Raw genomic sequence first — 7,528 nt, 5'->3', positions numbered from 1 at the left:
TGCAAGTCTTGGATCCCTAGCTTGAAAGAAGGGCTCTGGGCTGAACTTCCATGATTCAGGGGGACTTTGTGCAAAATGTATCCAGGGGTTATGGAAGTCAAATCGGGTAACATTTTCCGATTTTGCCCCTCTGCCATTCATGGAGGGAAGGTGGTACAGACAAGCTGGAGGTCTCCTCTTGGAGCCCAAGTCCCCCTTTACCATCCCTGCAAGTCTGGGATCCCTAGCTTGAAAGAAGGGCTCTGGGCTGAACTTCCATGATTCAGGGGGACTTTGTGCAAAATGTATCCAGGGGTTATGGAAGTCAAATCGGGTAACATTTTCCGATTTTGCCCCTCTGCCATTCATGGAGGGAAGGTGGTACAGACAAGCTGGAGGTGTCCTCTTGGAGCCCAAGTCCCCCTTCTACCATCCCTGCAAGTCTGGGATCCCTAGCTCCAAGGGAAGCCGCCGGGCTGAACTTCCATGGATGAGGGGGACTTTGTGAAAAATGTGTCCAGGGGTTATGGAAGTGTAATCGGGTAACATTTTCCGATTTTGTCCCTCTGCCATTCCTGGAGGGAAGGTGGTACAGACAAGCTGGAGGTGTCCTCTTGGAGCCCAAGTCCCCCTCTACCATCCCTGCAAGTCTTGGATCCCTAGCTTGAAAGAAGGGCGCTGGGCTGAACTTCCATGATTCAGGGGGACTTTGTGAAAAATGTATCCAGGGGTTATGGAAGTCAAATCGGGTAACATTTTCCGATTTTGCCCCTCTGCCATTCATGGAGGGAAGATGGTACAGACAAGCTGGAGGTGTCCTCTTGGAGCCCAAGTCCCCTTCTACCATCCCTGCAAGTCTGGGATCCCTAGCTCCAAGGGAAGCCGCCGGGCTGAACTTCCATGGATGAGGGGGACTTTGTGCAAAATGTATCCAGGGGTTATGGAAGTCAAATCGGGTAACATTTTCCGATTTTGTCCCTCTGCCATTCATGGAGGGAAGGTGGTACAGACAAGCTGGAGGTGTCCTCTTGGAGCCCAAGTCCCCCTCTACCATCCCTGCAAGTCTTGGATCCCTAGCTTGAAAGAAGGGCGCTGGGCTGAACTTCCATGATTCAGGGGGACTTTGTGCAAAATGTATCCAGGGGTTATGGAAGTCAAATCGGGTAACATTTTCCGATTTTGCCCCTCTGCCATTCATGGAGGGAAGGTGGTACAGACAAGCTGGAGGTGTCCTCTTGGAGCCCAAGTCCCCTCTACCATCCCTGCAAGTCTTGGATCCCTAGCTTGAAAGAAGGGCGCTGGGCTGAACTTCCATGATTCAGGGGGACTTTGTGAAAAATGTATCCAGGGGTTATGGAAGTCAAATCGGGTAACATTTTCCGATTTTGCCCCTCTGCCATTCATGGAGGGAAGGTGGTACAGACAAGCTGGAGGTGTCCTCTTGGAGCCCAAGTCCCCTTCTACCATCCCTGCAAGTCTGGGATCCCTAGCTCCAAGGGAAGCCGCCGGGCTGAACTTCCATGATGAGGGGGACTTTGTGAAAAATGTGTCCAGGGGTTATGGAAGTGTAATCGGGTAACATTTTCCGATTTTGTCCCTCTGCCATTCCTGGAGGGAAGGTGGTACAGACAAGCTGGAGGTGTCCTCTTGGAGCCCAAGTCCCCCTCTACCATCCCTGCAAGTCTTGGATCCCTAGCTTGAAAGAAGGGCGCTGGGCTGAACTTCCATGATTCAGGGGGACTTTGTGAAAAAATGTATCCAGGGGTTATGGAAGTCAAATCGGGTAACATTTTCCGATTTTGCCCCTCTGCCATTCATGGAGGGAAGATGGTACAGACAAGCTGGAGGTGTCCTCTTGGAGCCCAAGTCCCCTTTTACCATCCCTGCAAGTCTGGGATCCCTAGCTCCAAGGGAAGCCGCCGGGCTGAACTTCCATGGATGAGGGGGACTTTGTGCAAAATGTATCCAGGGGTTATGGAAGTCAAATCGGGTAACATTTTCCGATTTTGTCCCTCTGCCATTCATGGAGGGAATGTGGTACAGACAAGCTGGAGGTGTCCTCTTGGAGCCCAAGTCCCCCTCTACCATCCCTGCAAGTCTTGGATCCCTAGCTTGAAAGAAGGGCTCTGGGCTGAACTTCCATGATTCAGGGGGACTTTGTGCAAAATGTATCCAGGGGTTATGGAAGTCAAATCGGGTAACATTTTCCGATTTTGCCCCTCTGCCATTCATGGAGGGAAGGTGGTACAGACAAGCTGGAGGTGTCCTCTTGGAGCCAAAGTCCCCTTCTACCATCCCTGCAAGTCTTGGATCCCTAGCTTGAAAGAAGGGCTCTGGGCTGAACTTCCATGATTCAGGGGGACTTTGTGCAAAATGTATCCAGGGGCTATGGAAGTCAAATCGGGTAACATTTTCCGATTTTGCCCCTCTGCCATTCATGGAGGGAAGATGATACAAACAAGCTGGAGGTCTCCTCTTGGAGCCCAAGTCCCCCTTTACCATCCCTGCATGTCTGGGATCCCTAGCTTGAAAGAAGGGCTCTGGGCTGAACTTCCATGATTCAGGGGGACTTTGTGCAAAATGTATCCAGGGGTTATGGAAGTCAAATCGGGTAACATTTTCCGATTTTGCCCCTCTGCCATTCATGGAGGGAAGGTGGTACAGACAAGCTGGAGGTGTCCTCTTGGAGTTCAAGTCCCCCTCTACCATCCCTGCAAGTCTTGGATCCCTAGCTTGAAAGAAGGGCTCTGGGCTGAACTTCCATGATTCAGGGGGACTTTGTGCAAAATGTATCCAGGGGTTATGGAAGTCAAATCGGGTAACATTTTCCGATTTTGCCCCTCTGCCATTCATGGAGGGAAGGTGGTACAGACAAGCTGGAGGTGTCCTCTTGGAGCCCAAGTCCCCTTCTACCATCCCTGCAAGTCTTGGATCCCTAGCTTGAAAGAAGGGCTCTGGGCTGAACTTCCATGATTCAGGGGGACTTTGTGCAAAATGTATCCAGGGGCTATGGAAGTCAAATCGGGTAACATTTTCCGATTTTGCCCCTCTGCCATTCATGGAGGGAAGATGATACAAACAAGCTGGAGGTCTCCTCTTGGAGCCCAAGTCCCCCTTTACCATCCCTGCAAGTCTGGGATCCCTAGCTTGAAAGAAGGGCTCTGGGCTGAACTTCCATGATTCAGGGGGACTTTGTGCAAAATGTATCCAGGGGTTATGGAAGTCAAATCGGGTAACATTTTCCGATTTTGCCCCTCTGCCATTCATGGAGGGAAGGTGGTACAGACAAGCTGGAGGTGTCCTCTTGGAGCCCAAGTCCCCCTCTACCATCCCTGCAAGTCTTGGATCCCTAGCTTGAAAGAAGGGCTCTGGGCTGAACTTCCATGATTCAGGGGGACTTTGTGCAAAATGTATCCAGGGGTTATGGAAGTCAAATCGGGTAACATTTTCCGATTTTGTCCCTCTGCCATTCCTGGAGGGAAGGTGGTACAGACAAGCTGGAGGTGTCCTCTTGGAGCCCAAGTCCCCCTCTACCATCCCTGCAAGTCTTGGATCCCTAGCTTGAAAGAAGGGCTCTGGGCTGAACTTCCATGATTCAGGGGGACTTTGTGCAAAATGTATCCAGGGGTTATGGAAGTCAAATCGGGTAACATTTTCCGATTTTGCCCCTCTGCCATTCATGGAGGGAAGGTGGTACAGACAAGCTGGAGGTGTCCTCTTGGAGCCCAAGTCCCCTTCTACCATCCCTGCAAGTCTGGGATCCCTAGCTCCAAGGGAAGCCGCCGGGCTGAACTTCCATGGATGAGGGGGACTTTGTGAAAAATGTGTCCAGGGGTTATGGAAGTGTAATCGGGTAACATTTTCCGATTTTGTCCCTCTGCCATTCCTGGAGGGAAGGTGGTACAGACAAGCTGGAGGTGTCCTCTTGGAGCCCAAGTCCCCCTCTACCATCCCTGCAAGTCTTGGATCCCTAGCTTGAAAGAAGGGCGCTGGGCTGAACTTCCATGATTCAGGGGGACTTTGTGAAAAATGTATCCAGGGGTTATGGAAGTCAAATCGGGTAACATTTTCCGATTTTGCCCCTCTGCCATTCATGGAGGGAAGATGGTACAGACAAGCTGGAGGTGTCCTCTTGGAGCCCAAGTCCCCTTCTACCATCCCTGCAAGTCTGGGATCCCTAGCTCCAAGGGAAGCCGCCGGGCTGAACTTCCATGGATGAGGGGGACTTTGTGAAAAATGTGTCCAGGGGTTATGGAAGTGTAATCGGGTAACATTTTCCGATTTTGTCCCTCTGCCATTCCTGGAGGGAAGGTGGTACAGACAAGCTGGAGGTGTCCTCTTGGAGCCCAAGTCCCCCTCTACCATCCCTGCAAGTCTTGGATCCCTAGCTTGAAAGAAGGGCGCTGGGATGAACTTCCATGATTCAGGGGGACTTTGTGAAAAATGTATCCAGGGGTTATGGAAGTCAAATCGGGTAACATTTTCCGATTTTGCCCCTCTGCCATTCATGGAGGGAAGATGGTACAGACAAGCTGGAGGTGTCCTCTTGGAGCCCAAGTCCCCTTCTACCATCCCTGCAAGTCTGGGATCCCTAGCTCCAAGGGAAGCCGCCGGGCTGAACTTCCATGGATGAGGGGGACTTTGTGAAAAATGTGTCCAGGGGTTATGGAAGTCTAATCGGGTAACATTTTCCGATTTTGTCCCTCTGCCATTCATGGAGGGAAGGTGGTACAGACAAGCTGGAGGTGTCCTCTTGGAGCCCAAGTCCCCCTCTACCATCCCTGCAAGTCTTGGATCCCTAGCTTGAAAGAAGGGCGCTGGGCTGAACTTCCATGATTCAGGGGGACTTTGTGCAAAATGTATCCAGGGGTTATGGAAGTCAAATCGGGTAACATTTTCCGATTTTGCCCCTCTGCCATTCATGGAGGGAAGATGGTACAGACAAGCTGGAGGTGTCCTCTTGGAGCCCAAGTCCCCTTCTACCATCCCTGCAAGTCTGGGATCCCTAGCTCCAAGGGAAGGCGCTGGGCTGAACTTCCATGATTCAGGGGGACTTTGTGAAAAATGTATCCAGGGGTTATGGAAGTCAAATCGGGTAACATTTTCCGATTTTGTCCCTCTGCCATTCATGGAGGGAAGGTGGTACAGACAAGCTGGAGGTGTCCTCTTGGAGCCCAAGTCCCCCTCTACCATCCCTGCAAGTCTTGGATCCCTAGCTTGAAAGAAGGGCGCTGGGCTGAACTTCCATGATTCAGGGGGACTTTGTGAAAAATGTATCCAGGGGTTATGGAAGTCAAATCGGGTAACATTTTCCGATTTTGCCCCTCTGCCATTCATGGAGGGAAGATGGTACAGACAAGCTGGAGGTGTCCTCTTGGAGCCCAAGTCCCCTTCTACCATCCCTGCAAGTCTGGGATCCCTAGCTCCAAGGGAAGCCGCCGGGCTGAACTTCCATGGATGAGGGGGACTTTGTGAAAAATGTATCCAGGGGTTATGGAAGTCAAATCGGGTAACATTTTCCGATTTTGTCCCTCTGCCATTCATGGAGGGAAGGTGGTACAGACAAGCTGGAGGTGTCCTCTTGGAGCCCAAGTCCCCCTCTACCATCCCTGCAAGTCTTGGATCCCTAGCTTGAAAGAAGGGCGCTGGGCTGAACTTCCATGATTCAGGGGGACTTTGTGCAAAATGTATCCAGGGGTTATGGAAGTCAAATCGGGTAACATTTTCCGATTTTGTCCCTCTGCCATTCATGGAGGGAATGTGGTACAGACAAGCTGGAGGTGTCCTCTTGGAGCCCAAGTCCCTCTCTACCATCCCTGCAAGTCTTGGATCCCTAGCTTGAAAGAAGGGCGCTGGGCTGAACTTCCATGATTCAGGGGGACTTTGTGCAAAATGTATCCAGGGGTTATGGAAGTCAAATCGGGTAACATTTTCCGATTTTGCCCCTCTGCCATTCATGGAGGGAAGGTGGTACAGACAAGCTGGAGGTGTCCTCTTGGAGCCCAAGTCCCCTTCTACCATCCCTGCAAGTCTGGGATCCCTAGCTCCAAGGGAAGCCGCCGGGCTGAACTTCCAATGATGAGGGGGACTTTGTGAAAAATGTGTCCAGGGGTTATGGAAGTGTAATCGGGTAACATTTTCCGATTTTGTCCCTCTGCCATTCCTGGAGGGAAGGTGGTACAGACAAGCTGGAGGTGTCCTCTTGGAGCCCAAGTCCCCCTCTACCATCCCTGCAAGTCTGGGATCCCTAGCTTGAAAGAAGGGCGCTGGGCTGAACTTCCATGATTCAGGGGGACTTTGTGAAAAAATGTATCCAGGGGTTATGGAAGTCAAATCGGGTAACATTTTCCGATTTTGCCCCTCTGCCATTCATGGAGGGAAGATGGTACAGACAAGCTGGAGGTGTCCTCTTGGAGCCCAAGTCCCCTTTTACCATCCCTGCAAGTCTGGGATCCCTAGCTCCAAGGGAAGCCGCCGGGCTGAACTTCCATGGATGAGGGGGACTTTGTGCAAAATGTATCCAGGGGTTATGGAAGTCAAATCGGGTAACATTTTCCGATTTTGTCCCTCTGCCATTCATGGAGGGAATGTGGTACAGACAAGCTGGAGGTCTCCTCTTGGACCCCAAGTCCCCTTCTACCATCCCTGCAAGTCTTGGATCCCTAGCTTGAAAGAAGGGCTCTGGGCTGAACTTCCATGATTCAGGGGGACTTTGTGCAAAATGTATCCAGGGGTTATGGAAGTCAAATCGGGTAACATTTTCCGATTTTGCCCCTCTGCCATTCATGGAGGGAAGGTGGTACAGACAAGCTGGAGGTGTCCTCTTGGAGCCCAAGTCCCCTTCTACCATCCCTGCAAGTCTTGGATCCCTAGCTTGAAAGAAGGGCTCTGGGCTGAACTTCCATGATTCAGGGGGACTTTGTGCAAAATGTATCCAGGGGCTATGGAAGTCAAATCGGGTAACATTTTCCGATTTTGCCCCTCTGCCATTCATGGAGGGAAGATGATACAAACAAGCTGGAGGTCTCCTCTTGGAGCCCAAGTCCCCCTTTACCATCCCTGCAAGTCTGGGATCCCTAGCTTGAAAGAAGGGCTCTGGGCTGAACTTCCATGATTCAGGGGGACTTTGTGCAAAATGTATCCAGGGGTTATGGAAGTCAAATCGGGTAACATTTTCCGATTTTGCCCCTCTGCCATTCATGGAGGGAAGGTGGTACAGACAAGCTGGAGGTGTCCTCTTGGAGTCCAAGTCCCCCTCTACCATCCCTGCAAGTCTTGGATCCCTAGCTTGAAAGAAGGGCTCTGGGCTGAACTTCCATGATTCAGGGGGACTTTGTGCAAAATGTATCCAGGGGTTATGGAAGTCAAATCGGGTAACATTTTCCGATTTTGCCCCTCTGCCATTCATGGAGGGAAGGTGGTACAGACAAGCTGGAGGTGTCCTCTTGGAGCCCAAGTCCCCTTCTACCATCCCTGCAAGTCTGGGATCCCTAGCTTGAAAGAAGGGCGCTGGGCTGAACTTCCATGATTCAGGGGGACTTTGTGCAAA

This window comes from Bufo bufo, chromosome 1 (assembly GCF_905171765.1).
Source record: "Bufo bufo chromosome 1, aBufBuf1.1, whole genome shotgun sequence".
Taxonomy (NCBI): domain Eukaryota; kingdom Metazoa; phylum Chordata; class Amphibia; order Anura; family Bufonidae; genus Bufo; species Bufo bufo.
The sequence above is the reverse complement of the archived record's forward strand: the minus strand, read 5'-3'. Positions refer to the sequence as shown.